The sequence below is a fragment of the Corvus cornix genome, chromosome 1A, assembly GCF_000738735.6.
Source record: "Corvus cornix cornix isolate S_Up_H32 chromosome 1A, ASM73873v5, whole genome shotgun sequence".
Lineage (NCBI taxonomy): Eukaryota > Metazoa > Chordata > Aves > Passeriformes > Corvidae > Corvus > Corvus cornix.
In genome coordinates, this window is record NC_047057.1 from 4,596,963 (window position 1) to 4,618,444 (window position 21,482).

The following is a 21,482-nucleotide window of genomic DNA, read 5'->3' on the forward strand; positions in this document are numbered from 1 at the left end:
AACTATGCCATGTTTGTGACGATTCAGTTATGACTGTGTTTGATATCAGTTATATTGGTATGAAACTGAAACACTGATAAAGCTTTTCCTAGATATATGAATAAGCTATACCCACATAGCTACATAGAGTCATAATGTTTGTGTTGGAAGGGACTTGAAACCCTCTGCCATGGGCAGGGACACCTTCCACCAGATTAGGTTACTCCAAGTCCCATCCAACCTGGCCTTGAACACTTCCAGGAATGAGGCAGCCACACATCCCATGAGAGTAACCATTACAATTACAATGTTCAGTGATGCAGTAACATCATAGTTGAAACAGTGAAGTAACTATTCAAAAGGACTTAATTTTCAAAAGCCAGGAGAAACCCTCAATCCAGTTCTCCCCAGCATGTGCAGGATTTGCAAAGACATGTTTCCATTTAATTTCAGCAGAACTTTTTGGTGTTTAGGAAGAGAAGGATCATCATTCATAAAGTGGAATTGAATTAGAACCACACATAAAGAAGGTTTTTTTATTAAATTTATTTGAGCCTGGTTTTGTGCTAAATGACCTGCTTTACTGATCCCTCAGATCATCGTCCATGTTACATTTGAACATTTCCAAACATCTTGAATAAACAGAGATAGTTTCCCCCACTTTTTCTGTTATTAATCTTGAAGAACACTACCAATTTCCCCAGCATACAAGACTTTTAAGCAGCAGCACAGAAACTGCCTGAAATCTCTGAAGCTCATGCTGAAATGCAGAGTTTCTCTACTCTTGAATTCTTTTCAGTAGGTGTTGAAATCTTTTATAGTAAATTGCATTTTACATGTTAGAAACTTCAAAAGAAGGTGTTAATATAATTGAGACATGATAAGTTTGACAGTTGGTGTCATTATATGAGTTTCACTCAGCAGCCTTCTGAAGCAAAAATAATTAAAAAATCTGTTTTCCTAAGGAAAGGAAGCTTATGGTTTTAATGATGAAATAACTTCTTAATAACCTCCTCTAATCCATAAAGTCCTCGTTCATGTCCCAATATTCAACATTTTAAAGTGGATTAGGTGTAACCATTCTGACTCTCACATTTCTGGTATTATTTTTAAAATGGATCTTTTATAGAAGTAGGATTGTATTCTGTGGTTATATACTCTCCCTTATATTAGAATTCAATTATAGATAGGGAAATATTTTACAACTTACTTGACACTTTAAATCTCGTTGCCTCTCAGTGAGTATCAATAGGATGGGGTCCTGTCCCAATTACCACTTTTACAAAGTTTTTTTGAAAATCAAGCCAAATAACAGAGAAAGGCCTGGGGACAGCTGTGAACAAACTTTGGAGCAATTTTTGGAGAGTCTGGGAACAGGAGGTACTCTGAGTATCAATTAGATCATTCATTTCCTGCTGAAATTTCGGTCACCAACATGAGATTTAGTTGATCTGCAGATGTTAGGATTCAAACTGCTAAAAAAGGTAGGAAGATTTTCTGTTTGTTTGTTTGTTTGTTTGGGGGGGGGGTCCACTTGAGACCTATGAGGAGAAGACAAGAAAAGAACAATTGATCAACAAACGCAAATGATACTAGATATGTAAATACAAAAAGAACTATCCTTTAGAGTCATATATGCTAATGTAGAATCAAATACAGGACAAATCTGACCACTGAATCCTTGGGAATATTCTTGGAATGTGTCACGTGAAACCAGTTCAGAGAGTTCCTTTCGCCATGTCTCCATATTCCTTGCTGAAACATGAATAGTGCTGCCTAATTTGCCTCCCTCTCCCTTCCAGCCTTCCTTTTTATAGACCATCGTTCTGAAAACAACAGAAAGTTTCATAAATTCTAAATATAGAGAAGGCCTTTTATGCAGTCATGCTATTGGACAGGTAACACTGACTTTGCACCAAGATCCATCCAAAGATCAAACATGACAGAGTTATGGAGAAATCAGGGACGGACACAACATTAGACTTTCTCCATCAACATGTCATGATATAAACATTCCACAACTACAAAAAAAAACAGATTTTTTTTCAGGCATAACCCCAGCCTTCACACAAACCTGCTCTTCGCCTAAACTCATCTCAGTGTCACTTAGCTGTTACTCTCACTCTGGGGGTCTTATTCCTTTTTTATATGAATGAATCAGAATTTAAAGCCAAGTGTTTGTATAAGCAGATCTCCAATTAAGTGCTGCAGGCACATTTTAATCTTACAATCAATGCCACCAATGAGGGTGCTATCTGTATTATAAAGTTCTTTCAACAGTTCTGAGTCATGAAAAGACGAGGAGGTTCTTGTGCACAAGTGAAACTCAGGAGGGGTGGGGATTTCCAGGCCCAGTATATCCCATGAAATTTGGCAGTATTTCTGCACTATTTACCACTTCATCCATTTTACAACTGCTTATCTTTCCGTGTGCTTGAAGACAAATGATTCAAGAAGAGTAAAACCTACATTCTGTAAATAGTAGTTCTCCATCCAGTCTGCTGTGCAGCCCATGAGCCTCAGGTTAGGTACTTCTACCTCACTTGGCCAGGCAATTCTGCTCCTGTAGGAACTCTTGAACTGTGTCAGACCTCCCTGAGTAACTCAAAATAGAGATTTGTGAACTTACAACTTAAGAGACATAAAAGTACTGACTTTACGCATTCTCAGTTTTGCAATAGACAGCAAAAGGAGGAGAGAGAAGAAAGACAGATTTGGATGCCAGTGTCTTAATTCAGGTCAGGCACCAGGTTGCAGGCAAGCCTGGGACAAGCAAGAAGGCCTAAGTGCAAGAAGAGATAGGTGGAAGAAAGTAGGAACAGGATTGTAGGCAGGCAGGGCGAACTGAGTGATCAGAGCTAAGACTGGTTTATAGAGGTTTATGTTTTGTGCAGCATGCTGAAAGAATGGCTTTGTTGGGCTGCAACAGCTTTTGATGGGTTAATAACATGAGCTAATTGTCATTATTATGGCTTAAACAGTGGGTTCTTTGAGCCTTACCACCTTGATGCCAACATTACCAGTCATTACTAAGTTTCCTCTAAAAATGTCCATCTCAGGTATTTCAGATCCATGACAACTTTGCTGCCTCCTCTCATTTGTAAAGGTGCTTGCATTCACATGACAGATCTTGCCAAATTCCATGAGGAGCAGTGTACTAATGACAGTGTGCAGGGTTTGTGGGTTTGAGGGAGGTTCAGTAAGATCTTCACCATAGCCAGCATGTCAGTGCTGGACTCCACAAAAAGGATCTGTCTCTGGTAATTCACAGACACCATCCCCAGGTTCCAAGCTTGTCCCCAAGATCCATGACACTGAACATGTTGCCCAGAGAAATTGTGGATGCTCCATTCCTGGAAATGCTCAAGTCCAGCGAGGAGAGAGCTCTGAGCAACCTGGTCTAGTGGAAGGTTTCCAATGGAAGGGGGTTGGAACAAGGTGATCTTTAAGGTTCCTTCCAACACAAATCATCCTATGATTCTATGACTTGCTACGTGCTTGTCATTGCATCAGCCATCTTTCACAGAGATAACTTTTTAGTAACTATTGTCATGGTACTTTCAGCAACAGCTTTCCTGAGAGAACATTTTATGTTGATCCCCATGAAGCAGTTTCACATATGGGACTATCAGTGGCTCAGTCCTCTTGAAGGAATATTCTCTTAATTCTCTAAGCTGCATGATGTGCTCTGGTTGAATGGCCTCAAAATCTTTCCTTGTTTATTGGGGTTTAAAGCTACCTTTTCCAGACTTCCTATTTTTCAGCCAGACCTGAAGAGAAAGGAAAACCAGAGCACCTCTGGGACAACTTGCTCTGTCATTGTGAAAATATGACAGATCCTCAAATTACAGTGTAGATAGTTGAAGCACGGTGGGGGAAGGCCCATGTTACAACACTAGTAAATTAAGTGTACTTTTGCAGCTTTTGTATCTTACACAACCCAGCAGGAATGACATGAGGAAAGATGACAGGCAAGTAAATGCCTCAGCTAAGGAGAGGGGAAAGAAGGTGAGGAAGCAGGAGGTGGTGATAGAGCACGAATAGTTCACAAGGCATCCCCAGACAATCAAGTTGACAGAAGGAGTGGGAGTTTGCAGGCAAACTTTCTGCTGTCTCACTAGGTTGGGAGCAGGATGATGAGAGCCCTAAATAACAGGTGCTTTATTTAACAAGGGAGAGAGAATATGAAAATTAAATGAAAAAAATTTATTAGGGCTAAAGTTTCACCAGGAGTGTCAGAGGCTGAGGCTATGACAGGGAGGAATGGTGCTCTGCCTCTTTTTTTCCCTTTGGATGTCTGTAGGCTCATGGGCAGGAGGCTAGAAGGTCTCCTGTGAACACCAGTCTTCTCCACCCTGCAGAGTTCTGCCCATCCTTTCAAGGAACTAAGTTTTCCACAGCTGTAGAGTTTTTGTGACTCCTCCGAGGAAATCTTGATATTTCTTCTTCACCTTCCAAAAACATCCTCAAAACTCATTTACCAAAATAACTAGTTATACCACTCCCAGGAACAGAACACAATCTACCAGAAAATTCAATTTCAAAAATTTGTTTTTCGAAAAGTAGGACCTGCCTATGAGGATATTAGTTCTGTGTAATTAACCAAGAAAATCCTTATCCAGTTTCCAATGGGATTCTTTACAGACATAGCATAACACAGGTACCCAGCAATTACACAAGACGTCCATCCATCACCAGTTTCTTTACTTTTCTCATGGCATCTTAATAAATGAGTAGCAGTCTTCTTTTCTTTTTCTTTTTTTTTTTTCTTTTTTTCTTTTTTTTACCTCATATTTCCTTTCAATACAATAGTAGTAAAGAAATGCTGATGTTCTCTTGTCTTCACTGGTCAGAATGAGATGGATGCATCACAATCTTAAATTTGCCAATGGAATTTTTTTTTTTTAATTTTAAGCTAAATATGAAAGAATTTCAAAGTTTCTCCACTTGTTTTTTGACACTGCATGGTGATTGCCTTGCCAAGAAGTGGGAATTCACTCTGGCAGGAGACACTTTGCTCAGTAACAACTGGAAGACTTGCAATTAGTTATATCTGGCCTTGCTATTTGGTCATAGTACCTGGTTCTTCTGAAATTTTTGAAGGCAAATTAAAGAAACTGGAGACTGCTTCCCATCTCAGAGGCAGGATAGGATTACAAAGTTGACAAGCATTATTTAGTCTGGTCCATATCATCATCCATCTCCCACATATACCAGGACTCTGAAGAAACCAAGACTTGCTGCTTCATTCTGCAGCAAGTTACCACTTTGTGCCTGGATTTTTGTTTTATTTTCTGGAGGGAAGAAGAAATTAGAGATAATTTTTCACTCAGTGGGTGTTTCTTATACATACATGTACTCCTATCGACCCATTTCAAAGTTCACCACAGGGAAGTACTTTAAAATCTTGAATATTTTTTTTTTCTATGTTATCCTTTTACACCCTTGCCTGAGGGTAGCACAATTTCACTTGCCTTTTGCAGTCTGGTTTTGTCCATGCACCACAAGATACACAGGAATGTGGTGATTCATTTCCTTTGACTTTGGATCCTATTGCTCAGTTGTTTTGGCTACCTGTGGCTCTCTTCGTAATCACTTCAGAGACCAGAGGGCTTTAAGGTACAATTCATTTGACCTATTTTAGACTTTGGCTTTAGCATGAAATAAATTGCACTCCAGAAGTTCTCATTTCTCTCCAAAGTGAGCCTCAGGTGACCAGCACAACTCCGGATGCCTGTGGCGTGGCTGTCTACAGCTGTGTTAAATCAGTCCCACCCATGAATTTCACTCAGGGCCTCTATCCACTGAAATCCAAGGTGAAACTCCCTTAGGCTTTGGGTACAGTTCTGCTCTATTTCATCTTTGAGAAGAAATGGGTGTGCTTGCAGATGTTTTAAACACATGGTGGGCTTTTACTTTCCCAAGATTTAGGACAGCACCTTAAAGACTCATTAAATATCTGTATTGAGTTGCTACTGTTCACTAACCTGTTTGAAATGAAAATTAATTTAGTGTGATAGAGCTGGAGATGTAACATTCTTCTGCAGGTTTGAAATTGTAGAGGTAATTGTTTTATTAAAATATTTGCTCTTTTGCTCCCTACAAGGTTTTTGATGGCCTGGAAGTCAGTGTAGAGCACCATGCCAACCATTAGCGCTTTGATTTCCACAATGCCTTTCGTTATTTAATAGGCCTGAAATATTGATTAACATTTACAGATTCAATTCCAAGCACTTGCCAAGGGTTACAGAGAGCCAGAGAGAGCTGGTTGTGCCAGTCAAATTGTGAGGTGTAATGAAATCCCCTACTGTGCCTGTCAACTTATCCAGTGTACAGGTCATTTCCCACAAGGTCTGCCGTGTTGAAAGAAGCAGTTTTCACATGAAACATTTCATAGGCAAAGGGAAAATATGTCTCCAGTATTGTATGCTTTATCCCTTTGTCTAATATTGAATGGCCTCATTGCTTCACACAATTTTTGCCCCCAAAGCTTTCTAAGTCAATAGAAGAAGAATGTTTCAGGTGGGCAAAAGTCAAGACTCTCAGTGTAAATGCTTTATTACTGTTGTCAAGGAATTTCACAGTAACTAAGGCTAGAGATAGACAAGCCCCAAAAGGACTGGAATCTCAATCCATTTTAGTTAAGTATTGAATGATTCTTTTATTCTTCCAAATATTACAAAGCTCCCTTTGAAAGATACTTACATCTTTCTTCCAATAATGTTCTCTTTCTTAATTTGTTCCAAGACTGCAACTTTCCTTCAAATTCAAACTTTCTTACTTATTTCAATCCAAGTCCAAATAGAATATATTCTATTTCATCCAAGTCTACATCTGATTTTCTTTTTTTTTCAGGATCAGGGTACTTTTGTCTTCTTATCTCCTACAGAGAAAAGAAAGAATATGAAGGGAAATGTTTCATTTTTTTTAAGGTTCCAGTTTTGCTCCTGCTATTAAATGTTAAATATCTGATTTCAAAAAGGTTCTTTTAAAGAAAGATGTCTTGTTCTTTGAGTGACCAGGATCTAATTTTAGATTGACTATAACAATAGTCTTTAGGCCAAAAAAATCAATGTACAATTGCTGGCCCTGATCTTTCATGTGCTATTGATTCAAGTTTAAAATTTCTGAATAAGGAGTATAGTTGTTTGCCCTTAGTTCTATAACAAGGAGGGAGACACAGGTATCTGAGCTAGTAAATGCTTCCAGTGCCCTGACCTGACGTGACCTCAAAATGATGGCTTTGATTTACAATTTTAGAGTAGACTTTGGCTGGTTTCTCCACCAGCTCAAATTGTAGTGGGACATTTGACACTGATGGATGGCTGGATAGAACCACCAACAGATTCAAAAATATTTTCTTCAGTTTTTGCTGAGTATATTGAAAGAAGAGGGAAAACACCCACCTGAGAATGATGCAGTGGATATTTTAGATGTCAGTGGTACTAGCTCAGGAGAGATCAGGTCCATCGGTTTAATTGAACATTTCTAACAACCTAAAGGTAATGGACATTGAAAAAGGCAAAGGGATTTCCCATCAAAAATGGGTGATGAGCAAAATCCCACTATTTGACATTCCACAGAAAATGCACATTTTCTCCTTCAAGTATGTTTTAATTTATTTTTATGTTATTTACAAGAAGTTTTGCACTGAGATAAGTGGCAAACATGCAGTCCTGATAAACAGCTAACAACCAAAGATTGGTATCCCATCTCTAGGAATGAGCTTCAGTGAAACTTCATCTACAAGTTTCTCTTGTTCTGCAATATACACCCAGTTCTGTTGGTAAGAATTTAATTATGGTCTGTATAAACCTTTGTTTTAGACATTATACTTCAAATTCCGCATTCTTCACTGAGAACAAGATGTCTCTAACAAGTGCTTTGCTGGAAATGGAAACGAGAGGGATTTTTTTCTGGTAGCCAGCATGCTTGAGATTAACATGTAAAATTTTAATGATCCATGAGTGATTCCTAGGGTGGGATCCCATTTAAGATTAAATAACATATATTTAGGTATCCATATATGAGCTGAGGATTTAATCTCCTGATAGGAACAGCTGACAATCATCGTATCCAGAAAGCTATTTAGCTGACCAGTCTTGAGGAGTAGAACTAACTGTTAAAACTTTCTGAAACTTAAATATCTGTGGCCTTTTGAAATGCCTAAGGCATTCCTACTGGACTGACAAATATAACATAGGATTTATGGGAGGTGACATCACTGTGAAGCAGAAGCTAGAGGCCAAGCAAGATACTTCTCAGAATCTAAAATTATACAAGACTGTATGTAGGCAACTGGGTGCTGTCCTAGATAACAACCTCAGGGTGAGCTGATAATCTGAGCACCACAAATATCACTGATTCCAGTCACAGAGACATCCTAGAGGAGTTGCAACCTGTACATAGCTTGGACAAACATGACACGGTCCTTGTAGAAGACATAAGCCATACTGAAAATGCAGGTGAGAGCCAAGTGGGGTCCACAAAGGAACCTCAAATGGCAATTGACACTTTCATTTAGGCAAAATAACTAAGTTATAAAACCCACTGAATTTTCACTGCATGTTCTTTGACTATACCAGGAGCTTAGATACGTAGACACCTGCAGGAGAACTATTTAAGGCTTCCATGGTTCATCATATCAATATATGAGATTGCTCAGAATACCCCATCTGATGTACCTCAGGATCAGATTGGCAATAAGAAGTTGTTTTATCACACAGAATCAATTAGATTGGAAAAGACCTCTGAGATCATCGAGTCCAACCTATGACTGATCATGGCACTGAGTGCCATGTTCAGGCTTTCCTTAAACACTTCCAGGGATGGTGACTCCACCTCCCCTTGGGTAGCCCATTCCAATGTCTAATCACCCTTTCAGTGAAGATATTCTTCCTAATGTGCCACTTAAACCTTTCCTGGTGCAACTTTATGATCCACAAGTTATGGATCCACAAGACTATACTGGCCTTCAAATCAAGTTCCCCACAACTCAGATGATCTTCTGCTTTCTTCTGAGGTGGCTAAGACTCTCCTTTTCATTTCTACTTCCTAATTCTCTGCTCCCTTCTAAATCTCAAAATTGGTTACCTTAGGAAATTGCACAATGCAGGGTGCAGTTTCACCTCATCTTGATGGAGGGTGTTGACCCAGAGGATTAGTGACTCTGAAATCCTCCTCAGATTAATAGGATTTCTTGGAATGACCACTTACTCTGACCATGGGGGCTGATATTTCAATATTGATATTGATTATCTCTGTACAAAATAATTAAATATGAATTAGCATGAGATGCCTGACACAGATTTGACTTCCCCTTGGACAGCCCAATCAGTAGCATTGGAAGTCTCAGGTTTTTTTCTGTAGCCCATTGAAAATGCCATTCATGCAAGTGGAGGAAAGCAATAAGTGCTTGAGAAGAGGGGATTCCAGCAGCTCAGCCACATGGACAGACCTGCCCCTAACTGGATGGAAAGGACGATTCAGGTTAGGGAAGAAGAAAAGTGAATATTAGCATCTAATACCTTGTGCTTGCAAGTGAAAGACAAGACTCAAATACTCTGGCATTTCTGACTCAGGACTTCATTTTAAAAGGAAAATGCTGTGTTTCTAGATGAGGCAAACCTTTTGTTTGACTTTTAACAAGGAAAAAAAAGTATCTCAATTCAGATCAACTCAAACATTGTGGGTTTTCCTGAAAAGATGTAAACAGAAAAAGCAATAACTAAAGATGTAAACAGAAAAAGCAATAACTAGCAGACCCCTAATGAAAAGAAGGTAAACTCAGAGGAAATTGAATTTCAGCAGAATATCTGTGCCTAAATCCCTTCTCATTTTAACAATTTGGGTGACAGCTACAGTCTCCTGGCATTACCATGCATTGGTTTCTTGTGGTGTCTTCCCAGTGTGTCTTTGACACCTTGCCATACCCAACTCCATTCCTCAGAGCAGCTTTTCAGTTACTTTTACACTTTTCTAGCTCCAGCTACAAACCTTTAATTTTAAAACTATTGTCACAATTTCTGTTTTCTTCCATATTCTTTTGCCTAGGAAAGTAAGGTCTATTGACTCTAATTCAGCTTGACTGGGCTCCAGAGCTTGGAACTTCACTTTTGTACTTGTTTTCTTTAAGAAAATGCAACGTTTGCTCTCTACATTGATTTCCTGATTCTTAACCATTTTGTCACTGTACTGCCAACATGAATGTAACCCCCTCCAGTTAAATCATTGTCTTTTTAGGGCAACTTTGTAGTACTAAAGACAAACCTGTAACACTTTCATCATGTTGACATAATAGCAACCCAAGATATCCCTGACAGCAGAAATGCTGGGGGCATGAATTCTAACATCTTGCCGTAGGCTAAATTGTAAAAAAATGCTTTAGAAGCTGCAATTGACCCTATCTGGTATAAATCAACTATGATGTATTTAAATTAATGTCTTTTAATTAGACGTACACAGGACTGGGAGCAACACTGAACATGATTAGGTGAAATCTCTGCTGCAACCCAGAAATAAAGTTATCATTTACATTTGCTGATCTCTAATTTTGACACCTTTCAGGAAGGTTTCCAGTTTGTCTTTTCCTCATGCTGGCCACACTTTAAGCTCCCTTTGTGTCTCTGCCCCTTTAGCAATATGGTGCACTGACTTCTTGCTGAAGACACAAAATCTTCTCTTTTTCTGCATTTTTGCCATAATCTTTTTAGCAGCCTCCTCATTCTCTGCATTTTCTGCATCTAATCATCACCTTTCTTTGATTAACTGTAAGTAAAACTTGCAGGTGTTTTGGGGGATTGGTTTAAACAGAGATTTTTTTAAGTTTTAGTGTAATCTAGACAGAGATTTAGAAACACAGATCCCACCAACTTCTGTGGTGTTCTGTTCCTACATATTGTAAAGGTGCATTTGAAAATCTCCCTCTTGGGGCCTCAAATAGCTCTTACACCATTGAAACTTAAATGGAAGTGAAATTGTAAAACAAATGCTGAACACCCACGGGTTCCTTTGGTTTTCCTGCTTATTGCAGGTGCTTTATCACTTCTAAAATTTGCACACTTTTACTCAATTTAGAAAGGCCAGCACATTTTCAAAAGTGCACTCTCCACCCTGAAGAGTTTTGTGTTTCAATAAATGTGTTACCAAGGGAAAAACAAGATGCAGACCTCGAGATTGTTGCTTAATTTCTGCCTTTCATCACAGGAGCCCTTCCTCTAATGCTTCATGATAAATTCAATCATTGACCAATTCCTAAAGCAGAAGCAGGGAATCTGTCTTCAGGAGCAGGCACAGCTTGAGATTTCTTTTTACATGACTTATGGTCACTTTACATTGTGCGAGTGGGATACAATCAAGATGCTTGACCTTTGAGCAGGGTAAAGGTACCCATGTTTGGCTTAAAAAGCCCTCTGATGGTTTTTCCATTGGCTTTCATCAAATTCCATTAAACAGTGAATCCTGGCAGGGATTTTAAAAACCAGAATAAGCTGCTGTGGGTTTGAGTTCACAAGAACATCAACTTACTGACATCTAATTAAGAGCTGATTCTTTAGAAACTCAATATAAATGCATTATCATTTAGTTGTCTGGTTTCCCACAATACCAGGAAGCTAACTTAGCATCAAAACATTTCCATGAGTAATTTTCACAGACCAACCCTCTTTTTTTTTTTTTTTTTTTTTTTTTTTTTTTTTTTTTTTAACAGTCCACATCTTAAAGCCCATAGGTTTTTGGACATACATCTTTTTCAAAGCCAAGGGAAAAAATCTGAAAACAATTTGCAGGGCAAAAATGAAGCTAAGAAAATCCCCAAAGGGTTCTTTCGTAGTGGTAAATCTGGGCCTGTTTTACAGCTGAAGGAAGAAAACCCTTCCTTGAAAGGACGTGTTCTAATTGAACATGAGCTAAACAGATCTTTGGGCTAGCTCTTTATTTTTCTCCTCTTATCTTAACAGAAGATTATTCATGTTATCAAAATTCTATTAAAGGGTTTTTATTGAAGAAAAATGTTGGACTTATTGATATTAATAATGTAACCTCCTTGAGCACCTGTTCAAAACTAAAGGAAGGTCAGAAGCTCAGGATCACTGAAAGATTGCCTAAAGATTAAAAATAATTTAAACATAACTTGTGTGGGACATTTTAGCTTGTCTTTTAGCTTGTTGGGACTCCAATAACTCATATTTTCCAAGAGGAAATTGTATTCCAAAGAGACAAGAAACTTAGTTTTCTTGAAATGAAGACTGATGCCCAGACCTTATGTAAAAAAAAAAAAAAACAAACAAACCAAAACAGACAAATATTATGGTACTGAGGATGAAATCTTGAGATATGACAATATTGTGATCTGGACCTTTGTGATTACAGCTGCAGAGGAATGGCCTCATCTCCTTTATCTCAGAACAAGGACTGAAGATCTGTGAGAGAAGATAGTGTCACAAAAAAAACCTGAAAGAAGCTTACAAATATAATTCTTTCACCTCATTGAAACTTCTGCACACCTGGAAAGGTGACATTTGTGCTGTTCCTTTATAACTATATCTTAAAAAAATACTGCAGTGAAGGAGATTCTGAAGAAAACATGTAATTTTAACAAAAACAGTTGATTTCTTCAGAACTAACTAAAAAGTTAAAAAGTCCCCCAATGACTTCCTCAATACTAGGCAATATATGAATGAAAATTTGAATTTTTAGATCTTCATATCTGTTACATACTTGTTTTGCTTAGATATTCCAGTGATCTGAAGCCCATGAGTGAGAAAGGAAGCTGAAATTTCTTTACCAAGTGATATTCTGCAGTCAAGAATTTACATTTTTCGAGGATAGTTTATTTTTACTTGTTGCTAAAAAATGTTGCTTTTCCTAAGAATTTATGAAAAATCATAAGAGTTCTGAGAAAAGTGAACTTTTCTTTATCCAGATAAATTCTAAACTAGAGAATTGAGGAAACATAAAAGAGAAAGAACAAAGGATTGGAAGTGGGGGAGGAATTAGAAAACAGTGCTAAAAATTTCATAATTTCTACACTGAATTCATTTCATTCTATCTTTTTCAGATTTTTTTTCTTTCTAGTCATAGCTGGAGAGTAGCGTGGCCCAAATTATAGATCATTTATATTGTATTAATATTCACCATTCCTTATTTTGACAAACCACTGATAAAAGTTGTTTGCTGAAGAAATACATTAATATTAATAAGTGAATAATGAGTTCACTTAAGACTTTCATTATCTGTACATTCATAAGTTTGAAAGATGAATATGATAGCTGAGAAAAAAAAATGTTGCTAATTATGGTCTCAGCTCGATCACCAGAACAGCACAGCTTTTCCTAGAGATGCACTAAAACCAGAAATCAAAATATCAGCCTTGGACTTAAGAGTGGAGCTGAAACCCCACCTAAAATATTTCTTAGTTCTAGTTCTACCTCTTATCATGCCATAACTTTATAAATATTTGTTGAAAGAGCTCTTGGGAACTGTCATGTTTGTTACAAAAGACTGGCCATATTTATTCCAGTAAGGGAAAACGTTGCCCTCACTGTAAACAAGAAGCAGCTGGACTGTGCTGATGAGCTCCAGTGAGAGCAGAGTTTATGCACATTTTTTTTGTAGGTAGGCATTTGTGTATTGTCTGCTTCTCCAGCAGAGTTTTGTTTTGTCTTGGAGTTGATACTCCACACCATGATACATGTAAATAGTCTCCCCATGAGCTCTTGCAAAAAAAAGTGATTGCAGCACATATCTAAACAGTCACAAAATTACTAATCCACCCTAAAATTGGTCTGAGAACTAGTTGAGGATCAAAGAACAGCTGGAGTGGGCAAGTGGTGGCCACCAAGGGCAGAGAGAACTCCCTTACTGGAGCCTGGGATTGTTTGTTTCCAGGAGACACAGGAGAGTGAAGTCCACCCTAGGAATATTTTCTTATCATCTCATTCATGATCTGAAAATTGAATCACACGATATTTTTTACAGGAAGAAAGAAATAAAACCAAAACAAAAACTTCCACAAAAGAGTTTTAGTGTACATTTGAGGACAAATTTAATAAGACCAACTCAGTCTTCAGTGCCAAGTGAAAGAAGAAAATTGTCTTCAAGGTTTTGATGGAGTCTATTAGGGCCTCTTCATTAAAAAACTTCCAGTGTTTTTCACAATGGGAAATATGATTCCAAAGAAACTTTTCTGTCAGATTTTTCCTGGTTTAACAACAGGAAGATTGAATCTTTAAATTAGTAAAGGAAGTAGAACAGGGAGAATGGCTGAAAGCTGCTTTGCCTATTACAAGTTTATGCTTGTGAAATGTAAATCTTGATGTATTTTTGCTTCATTTGGACGTATGTAATTGCTGGATCAGATGGAAACTTGAATTAGCCCAGCTCGAGTCTGACTTGCTCTCTTAAAATCTCTATCCATCATCTGTATAAAGGAGATTTGTACGACTATTGCCCTATCCTCAATTCTTAGTTAGGTGCCAAGAGATCTGTATCCATCTAATAGTCTAACTAGTATTCTGAAATGATGAAGACAGATATATATCCAAATAAGTAATTTTAATTGCCTTGATGTGATATAGGCAGATTTTTCACAGTGGGCTACATGACTATTCCAGAGGGAAAGTTCTGTCACTAAATAGGTCACTGACCATAAGGAAGTTTATGGTGTGGTTTCCAGCCTGGGTGAAATGTTCTAATTTTAGCACCCTGAGTACCTTCCAGTGTGACCACCTGTTAGGCAGAACATGTAGACTTTAGGTATTTTGTTTTAACAGATATTTTTTTACCTTTTCTTTTCTGAGCTGAAGATAATGTGAAGGTATTTCAAGATGAAGGCATTTATATTCCAAGGAACAAAACAAAGATACTGTAATGGCATATGTGAGCTACATTTACCCTGAGGCACTTACCATAAAGTTCAGGGTGGTTTTTTATTGCATCATTCTGACAGCTGTGAATAGGAAAGTGAACATATTGGTATTGTCACTGGGAACTACCATTTACATCTTTGGATACGTGAGGGAGAGGTAAAGGTACCAGCATCTGTGTGCAAACACAGAGGACATAGATCCAGAGAGCTCCCTTGGATCAATTTCATTTGGAATTCAAGAGGGACAAAAGAATTAAAACAACTGCTGGTTTGTTTTTTTTTCTAATAGGGAAAAGAAGGAGGGAATGAAGCTGGGAGAAGAAAAGGAGGAATTCATGGTGAGAGAGAGAGAGAGGAAGGGAAGGAAATAGGCAAGCTGGCAGGTGAGTATGCAGAAAGGAGACACAAACAAGGAAAATAATATAAAAAGAAAAATAAAGAAAATGAAAGAAAGGGTGAAAGAAAAATGGAAAAAAAGGAAATAAAAAGCATAGAAACAAGGGAGGGAGGGAGGGAGGGAGAGAGGGAGGGAGGAGGAAGGAAGGAAGGAAGGAAGGAAGGAAGGAAGGAAGGAAGGAAGGAAGGAAGGAAGGAAGGAAGGAAGGAAGGAAGGAAGGAAGGAAGGAAGGAAGGAAGGAAGGAAGGAAGGAAAATAAAGGAAGAAAAAGAGCAAGCTAAGGAGACAAAGGCTGACTTCTTCCTACATATTTGTCTGGAGAGGTACACACAGGTTCGTTTGATGTGCAGACACAATTTAAAATGACCTTCTACAAATGTCCTAGGGCACAAAACAAGAAAATTCCATCACTCTAAATGTCTGAAAAAGTACATTATGCTTTTTCTAGCCTCTCTGGAGCATCTTTAAGCAAAAGCATGGTAAATAATATATCAATTTTCTATCGCCACCTATGAGTGAAAATGTAGAACTGCAAATTATTCTTCTTGCATATTAGAGGAAAGAGATGTGACTGTTGTAGTTTGAATATTTCCAGACATATCTTTTATGTCTGAGGCAAAACCAACTACAATCATTTGTTCCTGTTGGAAATAAGACAATTTTCAGCATATTTATGGTTTACTAATTTATTTAGTTTTATTCATATCATGCATTTTAGGATTTATTTCAGTACTTCTACTGTCCTGTCCTAAGTGAAGCCAAAATTTGGGTGTTCTGTGGCCCAAGAAAAAGACCCTTCTGATTTGGATGGTGCCTACCATATAGAAACAGGGGTAGTCTCAACCTTCTGTATCTACATATTATTTCCAGACTATGAACTCTTAGATATAGGTAGTGATTTAATGGCAAATGATGCAAGAAGAGAGGAGGAAATAGGAGAGAAACACAAATAAGAATTTGCTTAAATCAGCAACAGGGTCAAAGTGGAATAGACCAGAAAATCTGAGTGAATGCAAACCAGTGAGATGAGGTATTCTGATATAGAGTGATATGATATCCATGAGATAGGGTATTCTGATGTAGAGTGGTTGAACAATGGAGCTGAAAGAAGAGTCAGGATTAGGGAGGAAATGGGTATGACTGATCCCTAAGGTCACAGAGTAGGAAGGAAGGAATTCTGTGAGATGGCAGCAGCAGGACCTGAGGAAGAGTAAAGCAAAGTGAAGACAACACGGAATTTTTGGACACATTCCTTTAGAATCCAGGAACTCTGGATGTCATATTCAGCTGAAGCACGATCTTCCTCTGTGATTGAAAAAGGAAGAAAAAAGAGAGAAAAGTAGGATAACTCTGGGCCCAATTCATAGCAAGAGTCCTGGTGGGATTCATTAAGTGAATGAAACATTGCAGCACAGAGATCTTTGAGCAAGTCTCCCCAGGCTCCTGAATAGTCATTGAGGAAAAGCACATGTACACTGTGAATCATCTGTGTGCGTTTGGCTGGATGAATTGCATTTAAAAGGGGCCTATTTTGCTCCATTGTCTTTGAAGGGAGTGAAGGGTGCCCAGCTCACATGGAGACTTCTGGAGCAGTCATTCAGCTGCCTCCTCTTGTGAATGGAGAGAAATGGGCATTTCCAGTGTGTGATTCATTCCAGCTATCCCAAGCACTTGTCTAAATTGCCTTCTGGAGTTGCCTTTTATTTCTTTATTTTAAGAAAAACTCAGCCTGTTATTCCTGAGTGACTAACAGGCTTTGATAACTCACACTTCCATGTCTAAACTTAGGTGAGATGAATCCCACTCAGGATATATAAAATCCCGATGAATTCCTTCCTGCCAGACACTTTAGCTGACAAAGGTCTAGAGACCAGCAGGGCTGAAAATTTACATTACAACTGTCCTGTTTCTTTTTCTCCTACCTGCCTCGGGTAGGTGGATAACATACTGATGCTGTGTCTCTTGGACACACCTCTCGATGCACCACAGAAAGGTCCCTAAATGTTCATAATTCTGGCAGCTCAGGAGACATCATTGTGCCTCCAGCCCACAGCTCCCTGTGTCCCAGTTCTTGGGGTAGGACTGTCTAATTTCGCTAAAAGGATTAACATATGGAAGTTGCTTGCAGGTGTGCTTGAAGGTGTGAAGGCAGAGGTCATAAATAAAATGACACAGTGTAAAATGTTGAGGAGTTCATTGAAGGAGAAAGCAAAGTTGAAGCAGCAGCATTAAAAAATTACCAGAATAAAGTGCAGTTTAGGCATAGGGTGAATTCTGAAACAGGTTTGTGTTGTCTCTGCCACAAAATATCTGTGTGATCATCGGCAGGGCACAGAAAAGCTTTTGAGAAAGTCAGGCACTCTGTTTATAGAGCATTAGCCAGAATAGAGCCTTCATATAATGAAATTTTTATTTAGCCTCTTTAACACCAAAGACACAGAGAAAGCTTCCAAAAGGCAAAAAGCTTTGATTTTGAACTGAAAGACAGTATGCTTAGATTGGATATCAGTGAGAAATTAGTAAGAAATCTTTACTGTGAGGGTGGTGAGGCCCTGGCACAGGTTGCCCAGAGAAGCTGTGGCTGCCCCATCCCTGGAAGTGTTTAAGGCCAGGCTGGATGGGGCTTGGAGCAATCTGGTCTAGTGAGTGGCATCCCTTCCCACGGCAATTGTCTTGGAACTAGGTAATTTTTAAAGTCCCTTCCAACCCAAACCCTTCCATAATTCTTCAATTTTCTGATTCTGTGATTAGATCTAAGATCAATGGACTCTTCTGATAATTTTGTTATACTTTGCACTATTTGAGGGGAGGCATAAAATATGACTGTTTTGTTACATGATACCATACCAAAGGACTCACAGAGAGGCTCTGTTTGGAAGGGACCTCAGGAGGACGAGTGGTCCAATCCCCTGCTCAAGCAGGGCCACCTTGAGCCAGTGGCCCAGGACCATGCCAAGAGGATTTTGAATATCTGCAGGGTAGGAGATGACCTCTCTGGGCAACCTCTGCCAGTGTTTGGTCACCCTCTGAGTAAAAAAGTATTTCCTTAATCTCCAGAGGGAACATCCTGTGTTTCAGTTTTGTACCAGTTGCCTCTGGTCCTGTCACTGGGTACCAAATGACAAACATAGTGCTGAAACAAATACACATCTTGAGATGATTGTTTTCTTTACATAGGAAATATGTCAGTTATCTGGATAACTTTCTCTTTCTTATATTAAGAATTTCATAGGAAATTAATATTTATCACAAACCTAATGAATATTCCCAGAATATTAAGGAAAAGAGCATTTTTGAAAGCCTGTGTGGAGTGTATGAAATATTTATAATTTCATATTGATTTTGGTAGCTTTGCTGGTAAATATTTTAATTAAAGAATTTCACAAAAGAGATGAGATAGAGAAGAACAAGAGGGGCTTCAGCTTTTTTAAAATCCCTGGTTTTGATCCCTTTCCCTAATATTTCTGATCGGCTGTGAGAGACAAACATCAGGTTATAAAAACTGAAAGATGTGAGCATTAAAAGAAAGCCTGGTGCATTCTCCAGATGCTCATTTTTAAGTGCAGTAGTAGCATATTTAGGACCTAACTTAAACAAATCATTTAAACATCAGAGTTTTAATTTTCATCATCTGCTACTCTGTCCAAATGTTTAGGAATTTGGGATAAGAGTTAGAAATTATTTTCAGAGATCTAGGACTCATGCCTCATGAGAAGAAAACTTTTAAATTAATCCTATTGGACAATCAAGAATTTATCAATCCAGAAGCTATTTTTACTACAAAAAAAAAAGAAAAAATCTGTTACTTAAATCATTTTTGGGGCATTAGATATACTGTTAAAAATGTTCAATTAAAACTTTTTCAAGTCTCAGAGTATTTCTACTTCACTGAAGATATAATGGAATATATTTAATTTGAGTGAAAGAATGTTAAAGATATAATAAAAGACTTTGACAGGTTTCTCAGAGAGCAAATGAAATTTAGATATGCAGATCCTACAGGCAAAAAAAAAATTTCTCAGAGATCTGATTAATACACTTCAGTTCAGCAAATATGGCTTTACCACTAATCCAGGTAAAATAAAAGCAATATATTAAATGATTAATCTACAGCCTAAGATGGTTGTCCTCAGATTTTTGAGGATAAAAAAGAATATGGAAAAATTCACACAGAACAGATGTAATGTCAATGAAGCCTAAAGTGAAGAATGGAAAATTCACATGACCCTGCAACAAAAGGACAATTATTAGTCATTTGAATAGTTAAAATTGTTCTAACTATTCATACCACATTTTTCTTTTACTTCCTGTACACAGTGTTAGATTTGCGCTGTAAGCAGTACTTGCTCTGAATTGTATTTAAGTCTTAATCCCTAATTTAATAAGCCACCCCACATAAAGAGAATGACTCTCAAGATGAAAGCACAATCTAAAATTCTAATTTTTTTGTTTAGCTTTGTACCAAAACCCCCCCCCCAAAAGTATATAGGGAAAAACAGGCTTGGAAAACCAATGCAAGCCACTCCAAAAATTGTTTTAACCAATTAAATTCTGGGTACTCAGTGGGTACTAACTGGTGGGACTGACTCTCCAGGATGAGGGTTCACTTGCAGTCTTTGGAACTGATTAGAATTAAACATAAAATTATGATCAAGCTGAGAATCCAAGGTTTGAAGGATAAATCATCAAAACCATTATACTTCCATTTTTAAAATGACACAGGGTCTGGTTTTCAGAGATGCTTATACTGCTACAGCAGTATATTACTGTTAGCTAAAATCTTTAAAAACCCCACAGCTCATATCTCCTAGGAAATTACTTGTGTCCCTAATTTTCTCCTAGACACAAGTGATACATAAACATCTAATTGTTTTCATTAATAGAACTTGATCTCTTAGAAACGTTCGGTTCCTTTGAAATATTACTTCAAACTCTCAGCTGACATGAATTTAATGATATGATGCTACTGTTGTTCATGAGGCTCAAAATTTGCTTTTCTTTTTATTCCAACACGCCTAGCTCCAGGAATCCTGTTATGCAAGCATCAATTTTTATTTAGTAAAAGATTAGCTTCTGCTTCTTGCCATCCATAAAAAAAGTATGAAAATACAAAACAACACTTAAAGCAAGATGGAAAACAAATCTAATTATTTCTGTAGTTCTGAAAATCTGATTTTTTTTTTACACTAGACCTAGCATTCAAGAAAGGCAGAGACCCATCAGTTGTCAGAGGCTGAGGTTATTGATACTGAGCTCCCCAATGTTCAAAGAGAAACCCACAGGTTGTTCTTACACAGAAAACCAGGGAGATCAGCATTATCGTGTCAATAAGGAATACAGAGTGAATCAAACAGCATGTCTGCATGCTATAAATACCTTGAAATCAGCAGAAATGTCGTTCCAAAAAAGGGAGACCCAGTTTTGCAGAATTGAAATAAACAATTTTGTATGAATAGCCTGAAGGGAGATATGGGTTACAAAACCATCTTTCTCTGCTGCTTTCTCCTGGCTTTTCAGCTGGCTGGTGTTTTCTCTCTCTGCTTTTCTCTCTCTTCTCTGACTCAGTCAGGCAACTCACTTATTAAGGAAACAGCGTTCAGAGCAGTTTGTCTGAGGAATGCAGTTCCATTAAGTAAAAATACGGAGCAAGAAGCTCTTGAGAAGCAATGATCAGAGATCTAAGAATACAAATGAACAAATGCACTTTCTGATTTAAATATGTTATTGTTATTAGCACCATTCATCTTCCAGTAGCTTCAGAACAAATGTCTCGCTGCACTAAACTTTCACAGGCATAAACATCTATTCTGCTCTAAGTAACTTCCAGTGTAATTGAATGTTAGTAACAAAAAACACTTATAAGGAAATGAGGCTGACTCAGAGTGAACTCACTGTGTGACAGGTAGGTTCCAACCTTTTTATTCAATTGAAAAAAAAATGTTATTTGTGTTGATCTTGGGTCTCTCAAATGCTGGTTGTTTTTTAACACACCCTCCTGCAGTGATGTCTGCCAAATTACTTGTAATTCTCCATTCAGCATTCAGCTCAATGGTCTTGTTTCCTAAGGGTCTTCGAAGAGAAGAGAAGGTATACAAATCCTTGTGACTTCCCCTGCAAAGGCCCATGATGCTGCACAAAATGTGAGATCGGAACAGCAGTGGGGCTGAAATGGCTTTAAAATGTCATAGGGCAGGGTTAGATTAGATATTAGCACGAAATTCTTTGTGGTGAGGGTGATGA

General features: G+C 38.0%; 1 long non-coding RNA gene across 1 annotated transcript; it reads right to left on the reverse strand.

Moving 5' to 3' along the window:
* Window positions 1-516: 516 nt before the first annotated feature.
* LOC104694513 lies at window positions 517-20,774 on the reverse strand. The gene is made up of 4 exons (XR_752735.4): window positions 20,619-20,774; window positions 7,386-7,475; window positions 6,685-6,862; window positions 517-1,520 (listed from the first exon to the last, which is right to left on the reverse strand). It is a non-coding gene; the product is annotated as an uncharacterized LOC104694513 (long non-coding RNA).
* Window positions 20,775-21,482: the final 708 nt, after the last annotated feature.